This window comes from Panthera tigris, chromosome F3 (genome assembly GCF_018350195.1).
Source record: "Panthera tigris isolate Pti1 chromosome F3, P.tigris_Pti1_mat1.1, whole genome shotgun sequence".
Taxonomy (NCBI): domain Eukaryota; kingdom Metazoa; phylum Chordata; class Mammalia; order Carnivora; family Felidae; genus Panthera; species Panthera tigris.
The window spans coordinates 31,359,798-31,383,484 of record NC_056678.1 but is presented as its reverse complement, the minus strand read 5'-3'; the positions used below and the strand labels follow the sequence as shown (position 1 = coordinate 31,383,484).

The 23,687-nt window shown below is 43.5% G+C and overlaps 1 protein-coding gene across 2 annotated transcripts in view; it reads left to right on the top strand.

Moving 5' to 3' along the window:
* DTL (denticleless E3 ubiquitin protein ligase homolog) overlaps positions 1-1,707 on the top strand; it is a 48,586-nt gene extending 46,879 nt beyond the window's left edge. For both annotated transcript variants that reach the window (XR_006213827.1, XM_007096164.3), the window contains exon 16: positions 1,434-1,707. The gene's annotated coding sequence lies outside the window, so the exon portion shown is untranslated. The remainder of the gene's footprint in view (positions 1-1,433) is intronic.
* Positions 1,708-23,687: the final 21,980 nt, after the last annotated feature.

Here is a 23,687-nt window from a genome sequence, read left to right as displayed (position 1 = left end):
TTAAGTAATCAGCCCAAGGACACATAGCCAGCACTTTGTGGATTTGGTCTGACTCAAAGCCCACAGTCTTAATTCCCATACTATAATGCCTCACAGAAAGAAACTTGTCCCTGGCCCTCTATTAATCAAATACACGCTTTCTATTTTGCACACTTAGAAGAACTCTCAAAATGTTCCAAATATATTTTCTCTTTGAGTAATAAATGAAAAAATGTTACTTCTTGGAGAGGAAACCATTCTTAACTACCAGAGGAAGGTGATGCGCAGCACTAGAAGCTAGCATCAGTACCGATAATGTGTGTTAATAGGAACCTAAGATTAACACGATTGAAGGTTGGAAAAAAGGAGCGAAGAATTCTGAACAAAATTCTTCAGAAAAGAAAAGTAGAGAAAGGCTTGCTCACAAATGTAGGGGAGAGACTGAAGAATGGAGATGAGGATATACATACCCTCCGACCCAGCAATTTCACCCCTGTACTCTAGGGAAGCTCACATGCCCAGGGCACGAAAACGGAGATGGTCAGAGCGGCATTGTTTACACTGGCCAAAGCCTGGAAACAACCCAGATAACCAGCCAGGGTAGAATGGGTGAACTTGGATACTCATGATAGAACACTATGTAACCATGAAATGAAAAAGAATAAACTAGCTACACACAGCAAGAATGAGTGTTAGAACGGTGAGCAGAAGAAACAAGCAAATGCAGATGATATGATTTTGTTCATGTCAAGTGTTAACAAAAAATGCAATACTGAACTAGTATGGAAACGTACATACATGGGCGGTAAAAGGCCAAACAAGGATCATGATCACAATAAATCAAGACGGTGGATCCCTCTGGAAGGTTGTATACTTGGAAAGTAACAGGGGGACTTCCTAGGATGTGGCAAGGTTCTCTCTTCCCCAGCTTGGTGGTCACATGGGTGTTTGCTTTATAATTATGTCTTGCATTTATGTTATACACATATTTCTGGATGTTTTATGATTCATGTTTTTAAAGGCTTTTGAAAAGGAATGAAGATTAAATAGTTCTATAGAGAAGATTAGGCAAGATGTGGGGATAGAGAAATTCTAGATAGATTTTGATAATAACAATTATTCAAATGGAATAAACTACTAGGGAAGTCTGTGGGATCTTTTTAATACTCTGTAAGGAAAAAGGAGAATCCTCTGTTCCCTCAAAGCAGAAGGATGAACTGACTTGCATTCACTATATTCATTCAGTTTAAAAGAAAAGAACTGATCCTTTAGCAAACCATGCAATTGCTCAGATATAGGGTTGGGATTTCCATAATTGGGACTGAGCCAGAAGCTAGCAAGTAGGACGAGTTAGAAGAGAAGGTCCTGCAGCATTTGACCTTCTAAAAGTTTCACACTAAGTACATTTTTTTTTTTTCCTTCTTCCCCACTCATATTTTCTTTCTCTTTCCAAGATTCGTCATCAAATCAAGACAGAAATGGGCCATGGAAATCAAATTCTTACTTTCAAATGAAGAAACTGGCCTGGGGAAGTTAACCAGTTTGACTAAGGTCACAAAACTAGATAGTGGCAGAATCCGTTCTGGCACCCCACATTCTTTGTACCCTAGTCTTCCCGATCTACTAGCCATTTCTCTGCGTACCATTTTTAAGATCCAGTTCGAACCCTCCCTCCTTCCTATAAGAGGTATTCACAGATTTTCCTAAATAAACCTTCCTTCCACTCAGCCTCATGCGTGGTGCCTTGTTTTAATGCCCTCAGTAGTGCTTATCACATTTGTCTCAGAATTATTTCTGTCTTCCCTCCACCAGATTGTATCCTCCTAAATGTCAAATTGGTCTAATTGATTTCTACATACCCAGCGTTAGGCTCGTCGGAGCCAATTATTAAATACTCAGGAATTGGGGTGCCTGGGTGGCTCAGTCGGTTAAGCGGCTGTGCTGACAGCTCAGAGCCTGGAGCCTGTTTCAGATTCTGTGTTTCCCTCTCTCTCTGCCCCTCCCCTGTTCATGCTCTGTCTCTCTCTGTCTCAAAGATAAATAAACGTTAAAAAAAAAAATTAAAAAAAAAAAATAAATACTCAGGAATTTTGTGAGCTGGTCGTTAAAACGTAGGTAGCTGGAAATCGGTCCTGGTGAGAGTCTTTGCACCGTGGAGCAAACAAAAGCTGCAAATCAGGGCTTTCCCCACCCCACCCCCACCCCCCAGGGAGCCAGGTTACCAGCACATCACTGTACGAATCCCACCACCACCAGCAGCCACCTCTAGACTTGCTGTGATGCAGAGCAGTCGCAAGGAGCATGAAGAAGGAAGGATCCAGTACAAGTGAAGACCAAAAAGTAACAAGAATTCAAAAAGCATCAGTTCAGGAGCCCAAGGAAGAGAATGTTTTGAGAAATAGGTGATTCATTCTGCAGACAAGTCAGGAAGATGAGAGCTTGAATAAGGCCAGCACATCTTTGTCCTCAAGAGCTTTTTCAGTAGCATAATAAGGATGAGATGTGGCTGGGAATGAAAAGATGGGGGTGATTAGGAAATAGGCGGTGAATGTAGATGCCTTTAAAAAAAAATGGCAGTCTTCCTTATTAAGCAGCTATTTCTGAATACCTACTGTGTGTCAAGCCTTGCACTAAACAAAGATGACATACAGGCCCATCTTCAAGCTGCTCCCCGGTGCGTAGGGCAGACAAGAGAACATTGAACACGCTGTGATGAGGGCTCTGATGAAGACAGATGTGGGGCCTGTGGGAGCACATCAGACTGAGCCTGTGCATTCAGGGAAAGTTTCATACCAAAGCTGACCGAGCTGGCCTTAGAGAAGAAACATTTTCTAGATGGTAAGTGAAGGAGGGACATTCCTCACAAAGGAAATAGTGGTCTGAGGGTGTGAGGAAGAGTGGCGTGTCTGAGGAACTCTTGAGTAGTTCCCTTTCCTGTTAGAGCTGGAGCAGAGGGAACATATAAAACACCAGCAGGAGATGAGGCTGCAGAGGCCAGCAGGGCTCAGGGCATAGACACCCCTACAGTGCCGCCATACTGAGTTTGAACTTTATGTCAAAGGCCCTGGACAGCCACTGAATGACTAAGAAGGGGATAAGCACAACCGTTTTTTTGTTTTTTTGTTTTTTTATTTTAGAAAGATGATTCTGGTAGCAATGTGGAGGGTCCGTTGGAAAGGGACCAGACGTCAGGCAGTTCACCCAGTCAGAAGGAGACTAGTAATCTAGGCGGTAAGGAGGGTGGGCCTGAAGTGAAGTAATGGGAGTGCATAACAAGGATATTGCCGATTTGAGAGATACTCCTGAAATGGCAAACTAGTGTTTTCATAAGTGGGTAAAAGAGGAATCCTGAATCCCAGGATCCTGGCACTGGCAATGGGGTAACAGTGGTATCATTTGAGGAAGGGAGATACAGAGGTGATAGGATTATAAGATTGTTTTCCTTGGGGACACCTAATGGACAGCCACTGGAGATGCCCCATCGGTAGTTGCATGTATACAATTGGAGCTCTGGAGAGCCGTCTGGAGTGGAAAGGATTTTTGGTGTGAAAAGAATAGTTCGAAGGGGAGCTCACAGAGATCAGCCAGAAAGACAATGTGTAGCATGGTAGCTCTCAAACGAGCAAGTTTTTGATTCAGTTTTTGATTCAGGGTGTCTGAGGTGGGACCTGAAAAATACACATTTCTAACAAGTTCCCAGACTGTGCTGATGCTGCTGGTCTGGGAATCACACTTGGAGAACCGTCAGTATAAAGAAAAGCCAGCATTTGGGGGTGATTAAAGAAAGAAGTGACAGAAGTGAGTGAGGAGGAGTCATTTTAGGAAGAGATGGTCAGGGTAACGTTTCAGGAAACAAAATTGAATAAAGTCAGGCAATAACGTCAACTGCATTTGGCAATTTAGAGGATCCTACTGGAGCCAGGTGGCATTATCAGGGAGAAAGGGGGAGATGGTCATTGTAGTTTACTCTCCAAGGAGTCTGACTGAGAAAAGTGAGAAAGGATAGATGCTGGGGGGCAGGTCATGATCAGGAAAAGATCGGCTGATGGGAAAAATGGAGTAAACGTATAGCTAGGCAAAAGGAGGGTGTGGAAAAGAGAAGGAAAAGGAACAAATGCTTTGAGTGCCTAATCTGTGCCAGGCTCTACGCTAGGCTCTTTAATAAATACAACCCTTTAAGTGGATTATTATTATTTCCATTTTACAGAGAAAGAAACTAAACCTCTAAATTTAAATAATTTGCCCATAGAAGATAACCAGTAGTAAAGGAGGGATTTAAATCCCAGCCTCCAAAGCCAGTTCACATGGACATGGCTGGAAATAACCATTATGAGAATTACAGTGTCTTCCCTCCCTAGAGAATGGAGACCAGGACACTGCAGCCCAGTTAAGCCCTTAGAATGACCCAGGGCTATGGTAAATGTTGTCTAGAGGGAAGCTATATGGGAGCTGATTCAATCAGAAATGAGGCAGGAGAAGATAGAATTCCCTGAGATTCTAGATATTCACTGGGACTTCTGCGGCGATGCCTTTGGTCTCTGATCTACATTGACCAAAAATAATGAAGAGTCAGAGTTGAAATGCACATACGTCCAATTAGGAGTGAACAAAAGTTGACTTAAAAGATTGCTGAACTGCAGCAGGAGCTCTGATGAAAGTCAACTGACTTTGTGCAGAGTTAATGATCATCTTATGATGAGACATGATATAATGTCTCACCCGGATTGCCTAATCTTGACTGCTACTTGCGAATTCTGTGACTTTCTGCAATTTACTTCATCTTTCTGAGCCCCCATTTGCTCACCAGGTGAGAGAAGTATTCACAGTATTGTCCTCATTGTTATTGGGTAGGGGTTGAATGAGTCAGTATGTGTCAAGTGCCTAGACAAGTGCAAGATGTGTGCTAAGTTTTAACTTTTTGTAACTTCCGGGATGGCAAAATTCCTACCTTGAAGAGCACGCAGTGGGGAAGAGAATCAGACACACATGCTCTTAATGGGATGGTTTGTCAAGGGCTCAGGTACACAGGAAGCTGGTCAGTTTCCAGCAGAGCTCAGCAATCTGGTAGCAGAGGCAAAGAAAGCTGAGCTGGGGATTAGCCAGGATGGGAAGGCAGCAGCAAGGAAGCACCCAGGGAAGAATAAAGAAAGGGATCCATGAGCACTCTGGGACAGCCAGTAGGTCCAGGCTGGATATGGAGGAAGTGGGAGATTCTGGGGACGGTGGAGGAAGAAATACCTCGACAGGTAGAAAGAAAGTCGCTTAGGTTTTGGTCCAAGTAGGGCTGTGAGAATTTGAGATGACGGGCCATTCTGGTACCCATCTCCAAATCACGTTCATCACAGTGACTCATAGGTTGGGCAGAATTTAGTCGTGTAGTTTTTCAAAATGATGGTGAACCCAGGGTATCTGAAGGGTCCCCCTCACCTCACAGGGATGCAGTGGCCAAGAAAGCTGTGAGGCAGGCATTAAGCCACTGAGGAGGATAAGAGTGCAGGAAATCAGGATACGGTTGGATGGACAAGGTGGCCAGTAAGATGGGATGCTGTGCCCAAGAGGGATGGGGGAGCATGGTCTGGGGAAACAACGGGAACTTGGAGAATGCCAGGTTGTTCTCCTGACCTTGAAAACCAGGGGAGGGAGAGAAACTGCCCTCTCTGGAGAGGGCCAGAGGGCAGAGCAGGGCAGGTGTTCATTTAGGACAAGAAGGTGGAAAGAGTGTGTGTTGAAAAGGTGGGGAAGGTAAGGAAGTGTGTTCACCGGTTAACACGCTGTACCATCCAGGGGCAAGGAGACACATGTTCAAAGGCCTAGGAACAGTTAAGTAAAGCCCCGTCCTGTGGTAGGATTACTGCCTGGCAGGAGGTGAGAGTCAGAGGCCAGGCCATGCAGCTCTGCCTGGGCCCACCACGCCAGGACAGGACCCTGCCAGAAGAAAGAACCGTGGCCTCCTGGGTCAGTGCACTCGGCCTATTTCTGTACATTCAGGCTGCTGAGTAATGGCTCCAAAGGCAGTGCCAGCATCTCACAGGGCGCAAGGGGAAAGTGAGAAGTAGGGCTTGGCACCTTATTTTGGGACCTGCCGTCACAGGCCCAGCCCTCCAGTTCTGTGTGCCTGACACTCAGCTACAGTTCTCACTGTGAGTCTGGATGACCAGCCCTGCAGGTCTGGCTGAGATGCCCAGGCAGCCCTCAAGAAAGAAGAGTTGTGCGGTTTCCCCAAAGAGAGAGAATTCTGAGTACTTACTCCCTGAAGGAGAATTGCCAGTCATTCCAATTGGTCAGCCCACTAGGCTAGTGCCTCAGCTTGAAGACCCTCAGAAGTGAATCCTCAGAAGTGAATCTTCTCTCCCTGCTCACATGGTCTTCTAAATACCATAAAATGACAATGACCCTGCTCTAAACCTGAGGTATCAAGGTGTGTAGTTTGAGCCAGAGTGTTCTTTGAGCAAGATTCCAAAGGGGTTGGGGGTGGGGGGGGGAAGCGGAATCCACCTGTCCTCTCCCAGCCAGTCCCCTGTGTGTCTCTGGTGATGTACATGTGTGACTGCCAGCTAGGGCTAGGGCTCAGTCTAACGTGGGGACAGTTACACATATACAGAGGTCAAACCTGTGATCCCATGAGCACAGGGCTCTAGCAACTTGCACTAACTGGCCCTGAGAGCCCTTGGGACAAGACTTTGGGTTAGTTGCTGCTGAACAGATATGTCCGAAGACTCCCCTGGAGATACTTGTGGCTCCTTTATTGTAAATCTGGTTGCCTCAAACCCTCCAACCTCCCTTAGATCCATTCAAGGCCCCCAAGTCTGGACTCTAGGTGAATCCCCATTAGTATCTTGACTTCCTCTATACCTCCCCCTTTTCTTTAAAAAAAATTTGTTTAAGTTTATTCATTTTTCAGAGACAAAGCGTGAGTGGAGGAGGGGCAGAGAGAGAGGGAGACACAGAATCCGAAACAGGCTTCAGGCTCTGAGCTGTCAGCACAGAGCCCAACGCAGAGTTCGAACTCACAACCGTGAGATCATGACCTGAGCCGAAGTCGGCCGCTCAACCGACTGAGCCACCCAGGCGCCCCTATACCTCCCCCTTTTCTTAAAAAGTAAACCCTGTTCACTTCTGGGGATTTCTTCTTATGCATTCAAGTTTCTTTTCTTATATTAAATACTCCTAAGAAATAAAGGACTTGGTATCCAACAGGTTTGAGTGGTTTGCAGTAAACTCAAGAACTCTGCAGCACAGCAGGGATTAGAGCCCAATGGGGGCTCTGCCTCTTTCAGTTGACCCACCCCCTGCCTGCTTGCCTCTGGATTTGTGCCAATCTAAGAACCAAACCATGGATGGCCACAGGTATGGGCTCCTTCTCCATCACTGCCATCTGTCTCTCTGTGACAGGCTTAGACATCACTGCATCAGGTAGAGATTATCATACTAGGGGAACTTTTCTGACACAGACCTCTGGCAACTGCTTTCTACTCTTTCTACGAGTTTGACTTCTTTTTTTTCTTTTTTTAGTTTTTAGATTCCACATGCAGTATTTGTCTTTATCTGCCTTCCCTGAGCAAAATGCCCTCAAGCCCTCAAGTTCCATCCATGCTGTAAGACGTCCTTTTTCCTTATGGCTGAGTAATATTCCATTATATATATCTTCTTTATTCATTCATCTATTGATGGACACTTGTTTCCATACCTTGACTATTGTGAATAATGCTACAATGAGCATAGGAGTGCAGATAATGCTTCAAGATCCTGTTTTCCTTTCTTTTGGAAAAATAATCAGCAGTGGGATTGTTGCATCAAATGGGAGTTCTATTTTTAAATTTTTTGAGGAGCCTCCGTATTGTTTTCCATACTAACTACAACAATTTATATTCCCACCAACAGTGTACAAGGGTTCCCTTTTCCCTACATCCTCTTCAGTACTTGTTATGTCTTATCTTTTTGATGATAATCTTTCTAACAGTAACTGGCATGAGGTGCTATCTTAATTGTGGTTTTGATTTGTATTTCTCTGATAGTTAGTGATGCTGAGTACTTTTTCATGTATTTATTGGCCATCTGTATATCTTTGGGGAAATGTCTATTCAGTTCCTCCACCCATTTTTTAATTGAATTGTTCGGGGTGTTTTGTTTTGTTTTTGCTATTGAGTTGTGTGTGAGTTCTTTATATATTTTGGATATTACCCCTTATCAGATATATGATATACAAATATTTTCTCCTGTTCAGTAGGTTGCCTTTTCTTTTTGTTAATGGTTTCCTTTGCTCTTCAGAAGCTTCTTAGTTTGATGTAGTCTCACTTGTTTTTTTTTGCTTTTGTTGTCTTTGCTTTTGGTGTCAAATTAAAAACATCATTACCAGACCAATGTCAAAGAGCTTACCCTCTATGCTTTCTTCTAGGAATCTTATGGTTTCAGGTCTCATGTTTAAGTCTCTCCTCTATTTGAGTTGATGTTTGTATATGGTGTAAAATAGGAGTCTAGTTTCATTCTTTTGCATGTGGCTACCTAGTTTTCCTAGCACTCTATTGAAGAGACTGTCCTCCCCATTATATATCCTTGGCTCCTTTGTTGAACTGTAATTGACCATATATGCATGGGTTTATCTCTGGACTCTCTATTCTATTCCCATTGATCTATGTGCCTGTTTTTATGCCAGTACCATATTGTTTTTGATTACTATAGCTTTGTAATACAGTTTTAAATCAGGAAGTGTGATGCTTCCTGCTTTGTTCTTCTTTCACAACATTTCTTTGGCTCTTTGGGGTCTTCTGTGGTTCCATATAAATTTTAGGATTGTTCTATTTTTGTGAAAAATTCCATTGGAATTTTGATAGGGATTGCATTGAATCTGTAGATTCCCTTGGGTAGTACAGACATTTTAACATTAATTCTTCTAATCCATGAATATGAAATATCTGTCCATTTATTTATTTCCTTGATATCTTTCATCACTTATAGTTTACAGCATATGGATTATTCACCTCCTTGGTTAAATTTATTCTTAGGTATTTTATTCTTTTGATGCAATTGTAAATGGAGTGGTTTTCTTAATTTCCCTCTGATCATTATTAGTGCATAGAAACGACTGATTTTTGTATATTGATCTTTATTGAATTTGTTTATTAGTTCTTACAGTTGTTTAGTGGAGTCTTGGTGGGGGGGGGTCTATATATAATATCATGTCATCTGCGAATAGAGACAGTTTTACTTCTTTCGTACTGATTCAGGTGTCTTATTTCTTTTTCTTGCCTAATTGCTCTGGCTAGGACTTCTAACACTGTGTTAAATTACAGTACTGAGAGTGAGCATCCTTGTCTTGTTCCTAATCTTAATGGAAAAGCTTTCTGCTTTTTACTGTTGAGTATATTAGCTATGTGCTTGTCATATATGGCCTTTCTTATGTTGAGGTACATTCTCTCTATACCCTGTTATTGAAATTTCACGTAATCTTTACAACAACATAGCTAGGGGGTACTTTTATCAGCCCCCTCTTAAAGGTCAGAAAACTAACCTCACAGTTTACAAAGGTTGAATAACTTCCCCAAAGTTTGCAAATGGCGAAACCAGAACTGAACCCAGCAGTCTGACCCCCACAAAGCCCCTTGTGAGAGCTGAAGTAGCAGAAGGCCATGGGGAAGCAAGCTGTAACTGTGGCTTCTCCAGCCTGCAGCTTGCCCAGAGAGAGCCATCCTGTGGTGTCTGTATTATTCATTTGGCCATGGATAATACTGCATGTTATACTATACTTTCCTGTGTGTGTGGCTTAGTATTTTTAAAAGTACATTGTGAGCTCCTTGAGATAGGGATCATGTTCCACTATAGCGCTGCACAAACACCAAGCAAATAGTTCAATAAATACACTGTATTTATCCACTGGCGCTCAAAATTACCTGAGGAGAGAGAGACATGCAACAAGAAAATCAGAACTACATCTTAAAGATCTTCTAGGCTTAGAGTTTGAGTTTGTAGTTGAGGAAACTGAGGCCTAAAAAGTGCAGTCAGAGCCATGGAGGTTCAACACTTTCTTCAGAGTGGAGCCATCCTAAATTATTCTCTCTCTCCTCTGACCCCCTCCTCTGGAACCAGTGCTGGGACTCTGTGTGTATCATCCAATGTGTGTTAAGACCTCAGGATCCAGTTCCCATAAAACAATTAAAATCTGGTATCATTCCAGTTCAGTCAGATTTATACCCAGACTATACCAGACTTACAATCAGAAGAAGCCTTAGAAATCATCCCGTTCAACTGTCAGGTTGTAGATGAAGTAACAGGCCCAGAGATGGCAAGTGATATGCGAGTCCTTGTCAGCTGGCCAGTACCTTATTTAAATGAGGTTCATCTGTCTAGAGGGAGCAAAGACACATAGGAAACACACATTGGCCTTTTTCTAGTTGGAGCATGTATGTCGGGGGAAGGGAGAGGCGGGAGTGTGACTGTCTTCCCAAGGCCAGCTTGTTCCCAAAGCCAGTCTGCCTGGGAAACATTGTCTACAATTCAGCAGAACCAATAATGGCTCACCCTGTGTGTACCCTTTCGCCTCTCTCCTCTATGCAGTAGAAGTTACAGCTGAATCCTGTGCAGGAGCTGGAACCTGATTCTTCCACTCCTTCCATCCCACCAGCCCTTCCCTTCCCAGCGCCAACTCTGGCCTGGCGACCAGGTTAGGAATGTCACACATGCACAAATTATAACTTGGCTTCCATGTTTTCTCCTCCTTGGGTTAAAAGCTTAGAGCTGAAGAAAATCAGTATCTCCATTCTATTTTGCTTTCCACAGAAGCCAAGGGCCAGAGGAAAGAGAAGCCCCGTTGCTTCTGACAGGCAGTACTGGCAACAGAGTATTGAGTGAGTAGGGTATTAAAGAAGGCTGTTTGTCCTCTCACTGGAGCTCAACAGTGACCTTCCTCAGGGAGTCAAGCCCTGTCCCTCCCATGCACTCACAAGCACAGTATGGATCAAGAAGCAGCACTTATAAAAAGACCTTTCTGAAAACTGAAAGGGATTGTTCCTGACAAGCCTACAGAAACAGCAAAGAGCATATATGGAAGGCTGAGCTCTACATGGGGGAATCTGTCAGGCTAACAAAAGACCCGCTCTCCCAGGGACAGGAAGTTTGGAAGGTGGACTTTAGGGATACTCATTTAGTGGGGACAGAGGAACCTTCTTCCCATTTCCCTCTGGCTATGCTTCCACAGAAGAGCTGGGCAACAGCCACCTAGGCTCACAAGCAGGTGGGAGAAATTTTCATCTCCTGTATGGCCAAATCCCAACAACAGGTGAACCTTTCTATCTGCTTCCTTCTTGCCTGCACCCAAGAAACCAAATACTACTGAAGAAAGTCTGACTGCCAGAGAGATGGGTTCCACTACAATTCAGGATCGCCACCCCCAAATGGGACAAAGCGTGATTGAAAGTTTACTACTTGTCTCTGGTCAGCTCACACTCCTACTATCCACAACTGTTTCAAACCTTCCCCACTCCCCTGACCCTTCTGACGCCCTCTACACAAATCCTCGTTGTTGAGTCCTTCCTTTGTATTGCCAAATGTTTAAAGCTACCCACACGTTTACCCTTCCTTCATGCTTCCTTTTACAATTGAAAAGTGTTTCTTCCTACTAACTAACCAAGAAAAATTCCACCACTTGTGTTTTATAGCCCATCCTCACCCATGTTTTCATGAATCTCATCTGTAATTTATCCGGTCTTACTCTTGTGTATCTAGTCTTTCCCTCTTTACTGGATCCAAACAAACTCATATCTCTCTCAATAAAAAAAGAATCCCTGGGGTACCTGGGTGACTCATTTGGTTAAGCATCCGACTTTAGCTCAGGTCATGATCTCACGGTTCGTGAGTTCAAGCCCCGTGCCAGGCTCTGTACTGACAGCTCAGAGCCTGGAGCCCTTCTTCAGATTCTGTGTCTGCCTCTCCCTCTTCCCCTCCCCCACTTGTGGTCTCTCAGAAATAATAAATGAATAAACTTTATAAAAAATAAAGGATCCCTGAACATACATCCTATATCTGTGGCCTTCTGTCTCACATTCTTTACACAATCTAATTCCTAACAGTAGTTCCACTTTCTCACCTCCCATCTACCTTTCAACCCACTCCAGTCTGGCTTTTGCTCTCATTAATCTGCTAAAACAGCTCTTGCAATGGTCATTAGTGGTATCCATGGTCAATATAATGGTCATGTTTCCGTCCTCATCTTGCCTCTTCAACATTGGACTCTATCGAATGGTTGAATGACCATTCCTTCTTTCTTAAAAAAATATCTTCCCCTGCCTTCTATGACACAATACTTTTCATATATCTTTGACCTGATCTTTGACCCTGATCTTGCTAAGTCTCTTTTGCAAGCTCATCCTTCTCTACCTAGCCATTAGTTGTTAGAGTTCAAGGTACGGAGTTCTCGTAAGTCTGTTTATTCGAGAGTGCTTTTAAACACCACACTGTACTGCCTTGTTAAAATGTTTATATCAGCAATATATATTGTAAACATCTTCCCATATCTGCAAAATTATTTTACTGAGTGCTTACCATTGTTGTACATACTATAACTTATTTATTTCATCTACTGTTAGGCGTGTAGTAGGTCATTTCTAATATTTTACTTTTATAGATAGTGCTATGATAAAATTCCTTATCTAGTCCTTTTTATGTGTGACTAGATGAATAATGTTAATATTGATTACCACTCTCCAGTCAATAATAAATTGCTATGGGGAAATTGAAGATATTTGGGAAATATGCACTTAGTGTTTTGAGGGCAAAGGCAGAGTACAACAACCAAGTTTCTTACACAGTAATACTGTGCAGGACAGAATCTTTGATAGAAGAAACTGGCTTTGTCAAGGATTATATGAATGCTACTTCCCTGTTCTTCTGAGCTCTCAATATGGGATTTGCTATCACAGATGATAAGAGGGTTTGGCCACACCACTGCTCACTGTGGAAGTCATGGCATTCGCCTTATTCCTACTCTATACTTTGGCAGGAATCAATCCTGATGGAGCCAGATGGATCTCAAATGACTCCAGAGTACTCTGAGGACATGGATTGGCTAAAGCAGTTTCTAAGGCCCAATACAATACTGATCTGTCAGGCCCGGACTGGAAGGGCCACAGGATAAAACAGGTCAGCAGAAGTCAGAGCCAGAAAATCAGCAAGACAGGACGGGGCATAGTCATGGGAGTAAGAGAGAATCATGGGGATGGGGGAGAGGCAGAGTTAGCACAAACAATTTCAGGTTTCCTCTTCATCTCCCCAAATATTTAATATTGGAGTGTCCCAGGACTCAGTCCTTGGACTTCTATTTTCCACCCACTCTCTTCCTGGGTGATCTCATTCAGACTCATGGCTTCTCATGCCATCTATACAGAGACAGTTCCCAATTGTATATTTCTAGCCTGATCTCCAACCTGAACGCCTGACTCCTATATCCAATTGAAAAGTTGACATCCCCACCTGGATGTTTAACTGAACTTCTAATTTTACCCCTCCCCCCACCACACACACACACACACACACACACACACACATACACACACCCTATTCTGATCTAACCTCAGGTAACAGCAATGCCACCCTTCTAGTTTCAGGCCAAAAACTTGAAGTCATCCTTGACATCTCTCTTTTTCTCACAACCTGTATCCAACTCATAATCAAATGCTGTTGACTTTATCTTCAGAATATATTCAGGCTCTGCTTCCACCTATGAAAAAATGGGACTTACTCTCTCACCATAACCAACTGAAAAACGGGCTCAAAGATATGAAACAACCATTTTTAAACATTGGACAAGAGTCAAGACAGGACTGTGATCCGTGAAGGAAAGGAAACAAAAGAGATGAACCCTCAATTGTGGAGGAAACTTTTGGATTCCTCAGCCTCCATTACAGCACCAATGCAATTTTACAAATTGCTTTGGAAAACCCTAACAGAGCCCAGTGGTCTTGCTGAACTGAGGAGGCAAATTAGAGTTTGTGGAAGCCGAGTCAGCTAAAAATTTGTAGATAAATGCCCAAAAGGAAGGAGCTATATGGAGAAAGAGCTCTGTATAAGGAGTTGAGTCTTTGAATGAACACCAGTCTGTGCATGCACAGGGTGACATTTCACAAGACCAGACAAAAAAAAAAAAAAAACTGCTGCAGAAAGGCTAATTCCTGGGAACTATGAGCTGAAAAATTCCTAGGGCTCATTCATGACTGGGAATTATTCAAGTTCTTACCAGCCTGAGTAGAGAGACCTTGTTGTGGCAGATTGTACTTTCCAAAGATGACCCAATATCTCCTATACCACATACTCTTCTAAAGTGTGACTTGCTATTCCCACATCAAGTAGAGTCTGATTTTTTTTTTTTTTACCTTTAATCAGGGAAAGTTTGTGACTTTTCCTACCAATTGAACAAGGTGGTGATGCTGTATTGACCTTGAGGCAAGGTTGGAAAGGCTATGTAGCTTCCAGGCTCGCATGTTAACTACCACATTTCCCTCAGCTCATACTTGTGACCACGTGGTGGGGCTCTTCCAATCAGCTGATAGAAGAAGAAGAAGCTAAGATTGGGTCACAGATGGGACAAGCCACAAGTGGACTGGTGCTGCATTACAGCCTATCCAGGAGCAGCCCTGAAAAACAGTGGTGAGGAGAAACCTTCATAATAGAGCTTTCATGCACCTGTAACTCTCTTGTAAGAAAAGAGAAATAGTCTAAGGTAAAGAATATACAGATGGTGGTGAATAGCTTGGCTGTATTGACCAGGGGCCTGGGAAGGACAAAGCTTAGGAGATAAGAGCCAGGAAGGTCTGAGGGAGAGGCATGTGATAGATCTATGGAAGTAGGCATGAAGTATGAAGTATTTTGCCACATATTAATGGCCACCAGAAAGCAACTGCCACTAAACCCAAATAGAATGTCTCAGCCAGTTGACCTCAGATACTTTCTGTCACTGGCTAACTCTGTGCAGACTCCAAGTTACAAAGGCTAGTCTAGCTGCTGCCTCCACAAACGACCAACCTACCAGGAACAGAAGCTAATGCTCAGCCCCCAGTACAGCACCATCCTCTGAGGACACGAGCCAACCACTTGTGGCAAGTTGATGCCCTGGAGCTTTTTCATCTTAGAAGAGGAAACCATTTGACTGGCCTTAAGACATATTTCATTAACTCAAATGCATGTACATAACTCTTACATTGACTCAAAATGGATTATGGGCTTACATGTAGAATGTAAAGCTATAAAACTTACAGGAAAAAAAAAAACAGGAGAAAATGTTTAGGATCTAGAACTAGGCAAAGAGTTTTTTACTTGACACCAAAAGCATGACCCACAAGGAAAAATTGATAAATTTGACCTCATCAAAATGTAAGACTTTTGTTCTGTGAGAGACCCTATAAAGAGGATTAAAAAACAAACTATAATTGGGAGAAAATATTTGCAAAGCATATATCTGACAGAGAACTAGTATCTAAAAATATACATATATAAAAATCTGAAAACTCAACAGTGAAAAAAAATCCAATTATAAAATGGGCAAAAAAATGAACAGACATTTCACTGAAGATCTACGGATGGCCAATAAGCATGTGGAAAGATGTTAATATCATTCGCCAATAGAGAAATATGAACGAAAGCCACAATGAAATATCACTACATGCTTACTAAAATAAAAAAGTGGTGACATCAAATGCTGGTGAGGATGGAGAAAAACTGGATCACTCACATATTGCTGGAGAGAATGTAAAATGGTCCAGTTGCACTGGAAAACAGTTTGGTAGTCTTTTTAATAAAACTAAACATATAATTGTCATATGGCCCAGCAATTGCACTCTTGGCCCTTTATCCCAAAGAAGTTAAGACTTAATGTTCACACAAACAGCCGTATACAAATATGCAGAGGAGCTTTATTCATTATAACCAAAAAAACTAAAAACAGCCCAGATGTCCTTCAGTGAATAAATGGTTAAACAAAGGATGGTATATTCATATCATGGAATACTTGGCAATAAAAGGAACGAACTATTAATGGATGGGACTTGGATGAATCTTCAGGGAACTATGCTGAGTGGGGAAAAAAGCCAATTCCAAAAACTTGCGTACCGTATGATTCTGTTTATAAAACATTTTTGAAATGACAAAATTTTAGAAATGGAGAACAGATCAATGGTTGTCGGGCATTAGGGATGGGGGAGTGTGGTTATACAAGGCCAATACAGGGATTCTTGCAGGGATGGAACTGTTCTGTATCTTGACTGCAGTAGTGGGTATACTAACCCACGTGTATGATAAAATTGTGTAGAACTAAGGGTGTGTGCACAACCACACACACATACACACACACATACACACATACACACACACATGCACACAAATTAGTGTAAGTAAAATTGGGGCAATCTGAGTTGTATCACAGTTGATATCCCAGTTGTGACTTTGTGCTATAGTTTTGCAAGATGTACATTGAGGGAAACGGATCTCTGGTACATGGATCTCTGGTTTAATTTTAACAGCTGTGTGTGCATTTATAATTATCAAGTAAAGATTTAATTTAAAAACAGTATATTCCTGGTTGATATTCCATATTTGGTTTTGCCTTTTCTACTGATGGAGCCTTGGCCAATACCACAACTCAAAGGTTTACAGAACATTAGACCCACTGACATGGGATTGAGCATGACCTTGCCTTGGACCATGGGCCTTGCTTTTTAGCAAAGGAGATATGGGAGTGGGTATCCCCTCCCATATACAGGACCACGGTATCCCCTAGTGCTATACCCAGAACTGCTGGCCTGATAGAGTGGCAAAGTGGCTGCTTAAAGATGCAGCTCAGGTACCAATTTGGAATTGATATCCTACAAAGTTGGGGTGTTGTCCCCCAGGAGGTGATCTCACCCTGAGCACAACCATTATATGGTACTGTGTCTTCAATAGGCAGAATACATAGGTCCAGGAACCAAGAGGAAGACCCATTCACCATCACTCCAGTGACCTGCTTGAGGAATCTGTACTTCCCGTCCCTGCAACTTACAGCTTTGTGGGTCTAGAGGCCCTGGTTCCCAAAGGGAGAACGCTTCTACTAGGAGGAGGCACATTAGGGGTTCCAGTAAGCTTTAAGCCACAGCTTCTGCCTGGTCACTTCAGGCTCCTCCTGCCAAGAGACTGACAGACAGGAAAGGATCACTACATTGGCCAAGGTGATTGACCCTAATCAGCAGGATGCTGTGTTACACCCTGGGGGAAGGGAAGACTATCTTTGGCACTCACGTAATCCACTGGGGTGTCTCTGGATACTCTCCTGATTATAAAGGTAAATGGAAAAGTGCATCAATGTTGATCTAGGAAGGACATGGTGACCCACTGCTCAGATCCCTTAGGGATGAGGGTCTGGGTCACAACACCAGGTAAGCCACTTGGAACAGTGTGCCAGCCCCGGATGAGGGGACTCTAGAATAGGTAGTACAGGAGGGAGATGATGAGTATTGGTTGTGGCCTCAAGACTAGCTGAAGTAGTGGAGACAGGGAGGGATGTGGCTAGTTCATCCCACTAACCTTCCATAAGTTTCCCAAGGAAACAGATCAGCTATAGTTCTAGAGAAACTATGCCCAGATGGAGTGGATTTGAACAGCACAAGAGGTGATTTATAGTGGATACTGTGAGGTAGCATCCAGATCCCCTCCCTTCAAGACTAAGACATGGATTCCCTCAGCATCCATGAGTGTTACCTGTTGATGGCCCCTAGCTCTGTCCCTCTCTGGACAATGTTGTCAGCTAAAGGGAGCTTCCGTGGCTTATTTCCACACCCCTTGCTGGGGGCAGGCCACATCTGAAAACTGGTCACTGTGCTTCAGTTTGGAAATCTCTAAGAAGCTTCTCAAAATTAACTCGTTCAAAACCAAACTCTCAGAGTCTTCTCTAAACCTGTCCCCTCTCCCCATTTCAGTAAACACCAATTCCATGCTTCCAATTGTCCAGTCTAAAACCTTGGGAGTTTTCCTTGACTCCTCTCTTTTTCTGGTTCCCTGGACATCTTAATATACCAGCAAATCTTGGTGGCTTTACCTTCATATCCTCAATGTAACCACTTCTCAGCATCACCTTTGCTAACCTTCTGGTCCAAATCCCTATAAATTCTCTCCTAACTGGCCTCCCTGCTTCTCTGCTTGCCTCCTCCCATCTATTCCATGCAGGCAACCAAAGTGGTACTATTAAGAGCTAAGTCAGATCATGTCATTCTTCTAACAAGTTCTTCTAGTGGCTTCTCATCACACTTGTAGTACAAGCTAGAATCTTTACAACAGCCTACAAAGCCCTACATGATCTGGCCCTGCCACACCTCACTTCATCTCCTGCCACACTCCAGCCTCTGGCTTCCATTCTGTTTCTCACACTCGTGAGAAGGCTCCTGCTGCAGGGTCTTGGTATTTGCCTTTCATTCTGCCTGGAATGCTGTTCCCCCAGATAGCTCCATGGCTCTATCCCTCACTTCCTTTGGGGCTCCTCTTCAATATCACCTTATCTAAGACATGTTTACTGATCACCTTCTAGGTAATAGAAACTCCCCTCTCACCTTATCACCACCGGCTCTCCCTACTCATCTTTCTTAGCACTTATCACCTGATGTACATTGTTTGTTTCTTATCTATTTCCCCCCACTAGAAGACAAGCTGCATGAGGACAGGGACTTTGTCCTTTTTGTTCATTGTAGTATGTCTCCAGTTCTTATAACCGGACCAGGTTCCTATAAATACTAAAAAAAAATATATTTGTCGGATGAACCAATAAAGTTTCAGGCACTTTATAATTTAGGCTTTCATACTACCCTTCCCCCACTCCAAAGCAGCTACATCCTAAAGTTCAGACACACTGAGGCCACCACAGAAATACCCAGTCATGTGTGACACACACCCTCACTGATCCAATAAATATCTTAGGGGGTAAAAACCCTCTTCAATTGTGAATTCATTCTTCTGAGTCATTTTGGTTGCAAAGATTCAAGAAGAAGGAAGGGGGGCTCCTGGGTGGCTCAGTTGGTTCAGCGTCCGACTCTTGGTTTCGGCTCAGGTCATGATCTCACAGTTCATGGGTACGAGCCCCTCATGGGGCTCTGTGCTAAGAGCCCAGAGCCCGGAGCCCGCTTCATATTCTGTGTCTCCCTCTCTCTCTGCCCCTCCCCTGCGCACTCTCTATCTCTCTGTCTCAAAAATAAATAAATAAACATTAACAAAGAAGGAAGAGGAGTGCCTGGGTGGCTCAGTTGGTTAAGAGTCTGACTCTTGATTTCACCTCAGGTCATGATCTCATGGTTCACGGGTTCGAGCCCAGCGTCGGGCTCTGTGCTGACAGCATGAAGCCTGCTTGGGATTCTCTGTCTCACTCTCTGTCTCTGTCCCTCCACACGTGCACATGCTGTCTCTCTCTCTCTCTCAAAAATAAATAAACATTTAAAAAAAGGAGGGGGGAAGAAGGAAGAGACCCAAGCCTGCATGAATAGCTTATGGCCTGACACCATATCCAACCTATCCATTAGGCACAGCGTTGAGGGCCCATGATACTTCTAGGGGCCACAAAAATATAATTTTAATTTGTTAGAATCAGAAGAAAAGTGAGTATAAGAATAATAATGAATATAATAATAAATCCAGATTGGATTATATCCATCTTTATACCAATGTAGTCATAAAATAGAATTTTAATACTTTTTTATGAAAGAAGCAACCCAGGAAGACAAAAGGGACCCATGAGAGTCATAATGTGGCCCTGCTTGACACAGCTCACCTCTAAGGCTCTGGGGAATATTGAGGGCCAGCATGACAGGAAAGAGAGGAACTGATGTCCAACATGCTTTCTCACTTATTTGTCACCCCCACTTAGCATTACAGCCCCATGTTATCAAAGGGGAAACTGAGGCCCTGAAAAGTTAAATGACTAGGATTTGAGCCTAGGCCATTGGAGACCAAGCCACTGGTGAACTTACCGCCCTGCTAATGGTGCCTGCAAAGCCGCAGGCACAGAGATGCGGTTAGACACTTTCCTCAGATCTGCCCCTGCCTGCCAGAGGCTGTGCCCCACACTGGGTCCTGCCCCCTGAGTCACCCCAGCTCCACCCTGCTCTTTGCGAGCCTGAATTTCCCTTGTCTACTTTGTAGATGCCAAGCCCCTGCCCCACCCCGGCTCCCAATCTTAATCATGAAACTTGGGAAAAACAGGGTCAAGTTGTATTGCCTCACCCTGTGAACAGGCAGGCCTGGTTGCCCTCTCCTGCCCATCAGTACTTCCAGAGAATAGTAACTTAGTCCTGAAGGAGGAAAGAACAGCCTAGGAGGGATTCGTCCTTCCTGCCGCAGGCTGTGTGCCTTCTCCTCCATCCTTGTGCCCATGAAAAGGTCTTCAAAGACTCTGAGGGCCTCTTCTGTCTGTACCTAATCCTCCTCAGCACAAGCTTAAGGGTGAGTTCTCTCCTGAGGCCCAAGCAGAAGTTCTCAAATGGAACCCTCCTGTTATTCTCCCCTCCACCTCTGCCCGTATTTGGTGAACCCTCAAATAGGAGTGGCTGGGTCATAGGCAACATCCAGGAGGAGGGCTAGAAAGTGTAGCATGGACTCGGGAACAGAGGGGCCTAGCGGAATCCCAGCTGCAGATAAATAATCTGACCTCTCCAGATGTAACTAAAACTTGCTAAACACTGACAGTGAACAAGATTCATCACATGCTTAATACGCAATCTGGAATAGAGTTGCGCCGACAAATGTTAGTGATCTTTCATGCCTGCTGTCTTCCACTCTAATTTGCCTGGTTCTGTAGTTAACCTTTTCCCGGTTTGCATCTCATTAATGCATTACACGTTTATTGAACACTTGCTATATGTCAATCAATATGTAGGCATTGGAGACACAACGCTGAACAGAAAATATCTTTGCCTTTGAGCATCTTGTGCTCTGGTGGGGATTGCAGAGAAGTGAACAGTCAGCTACAATACAGTATGGTCATTGTCCAGCTCTAGATCTCAGTCAATGGTGTCGCCAATTAGGGAACCAAAAACTCAGATGGCAGAGAAGCAATTAGCCTTTAAAAATTGGGTAGTACAGGGGCGCCTGGGTGGCTCAGTCAGTTAAGCGTCCAACTTCAGCTCAGGTCATGATCTCACAGCTTGTGGGTTTAAGCCCCGCATTGGGCTCTGTGCTGACATCTCAGAGCCTGGAACTACTTCAGATTCTGTGTTTCCCTCTCTCTCTGCCCCTCCCCTGCTCACGCTCTTTCTCTCTCTCTCTCTCTCTCTCTCTCACGCACATACACACACACACACAAATAAGTAAATAAAAGTGAAAAAAAAATTTAATTGGGTAGTACATAGATAAACAAGACACCAAATCATTGGTACACAAGATGGACCAGGACGGATAATAACAGGACCCTGTAACCTAGCATTTGGCCATTTTATAAAGTAGACAGCGTAAACCTAGTTGTTCCTGGCTATTCCTCCTAAAAGTGAAAGCCCTATTAGGGTCCTGGGGATTTAGCCCTATGAGTTTTCTATTTTTTTTTTTAATTTTTTTTAACATTTATTTATATTTGAGAGGCAGAGAGAAACAGAGCATGAGTGGGGGAAGGGCAGAGAGAGAGGGAGACACAGAATCTGAAGCAGGCTCCAGGCTCTGAGCTGTCAGCACAGAGCCCAACATGGGGCTCGAACCCACAAACGATAAGATCTTGACCTGAGCCGAAGTCAGACACTTAACCCACTGAGCCACCCAGGTGCCCCAGCCCCAGGAGTTTTCTAAATTGATAATAGATTATTTTTTAGCAGGGCTGGTTTTATGAGTAAATAGAATAGGTTGCCACCCATGTGTATGTTCTGAGAGAAATGGGAGGGACCTCAGCTGCATACCAAAATGCCTCCTTATGTCAGCATTCCTAGAAGTCCATCATTAGAGTCAGTCCTTAGGGATGGTTTTAGCTCTCAGAGTCTTCTTGTAAAGGCATGTAGTCCATAGAGAAATGAGCCATTGCTCTCGCGGTTTCTTTTCCTAGGTTGCTCTTTTCCATATATTCAAATCCTATCTGTCATTCAGTCCCAGAACACTTCCTCAGTGGTTTTGTTCTAGCCTGGCCTTGTCTTTAGGCTTTGAGTTGCTGGTACAAGCCTTTGATCCAGCAGGCATGACTTTATGTGGCTTCTTGGTTGGATTCTGTGTGTGTGTGTGTGTGTGTGTGTGTGTGTACACTCTTCCTAATTAGTGTCTATCAACTGTTAGTTCATTTGTCTATTGCATTATAAACCACACCAAGGGGCGCCTGGGTGGCTCAGTCGGTTGAGCGTCCGACTTCAGCTCGGGTCACGATCTCACGGTTTGTGAGTTCAAGCCCCGCGTCGGGCTCTGGGCTGATGGCTCAGAGCCTGGAGCCTGCTTCCGATCCTGTGTCTCCCTCTCTCTCTGCCCCTCCCCCATTCATGCTCTGTCTCTCTCTGTCTCAAAAATAAATAAACATTAAAAAAAAATTAAAAAAAAAATAAACCACACCAAAACTTAGTGACTTAAAATGATTTTTACTCACAACTCTACAATACAGGCTGGGATCAGTTGGGTGGTCCTTTTGCTGGCTCAATGTGTCTCACGTAGCTGCAGTCATCTGGAAGCTCAGTCTTGATGGGAGATTCCAAGAGAGCTTCATTCACATGTCAGATACCTCAGCCGAGGAAATTAGAGCCACTGGGTGCAGGCTGGCCCTTTTCTCCATGTGATGCCTCATTCTTCAAGGCCTCTCCACATGGTCTCCTCTCTTGCTCATTGTCCTGGGCCTCCCTACAGCATGGCAGCTAAGTTCAAAAAGAGAGCATTTCAAGAAGTAGAGCTCCATTATGCTAGTAGTTACCTACTTGCTTCATGTTTGTTAATATCTCCTTGATTGAGAAAGCCACCAGCTTACCCAAGAATCAATGTGGGCTTCAAAAGGGTAATACTAGTGGGAGATGCGGTTTTTGGTGTGCCACCAATGTGTACCACAGTTTATAAACACTTAGAGTAGAGATTGCATCTTTTATTTTTTTAAATAATAGCCTGGAGTATATTGGTAGGTGCTAAATGATATTTGTTGACTGACAAGTGTTGAGTATTGTTAACTGCCAGGCAAGCAAGAACTGGAGGTTGCTCCATGAGGAAAGCAGAAGCCTAAAAGGAAAGGTTTTTGAACACCAAATACAAATTGGTGGGTTTTGGTGAATTTAACTAATGCCTTTGCTGTTGATTTCAAGACCAGAAAAATGTAAGCAACAAATACCATAAGAAACCAAAGTATACTCAGTTCAGCACTATGTTAAGCTTCATAGAGGATATAGACGAAAACAGGACCATTGAGGTCATTCAAGAAATGAGAAGTGAAAACAGGATAACTTAAATATTACCAGACCAAATAATATCCCTAACACAGTGTATGGCACATAATAGACACTCAAGAAATGTTCTGGAAAAAAGGAACAAGATGTGGTCAGCAAGAGAAAGATAGGGAAGTCCAGGGTTTGGCAAACTACAACCTACAGGCCAAATCTGGCTTTCCAACTGTTTTTGTGAATAAGTTTTATTGTAACACTGCCATGGCCTTTTTTTTTTTTTTTAACATATTATCCATGATTCCTTTTGCGTTACAACAGCAGAATTAAGTAGTTGTGACAAAGACTGTAAGTCCTGCAAGGCCTGAATATGTACTAGCTGGCCCTTTA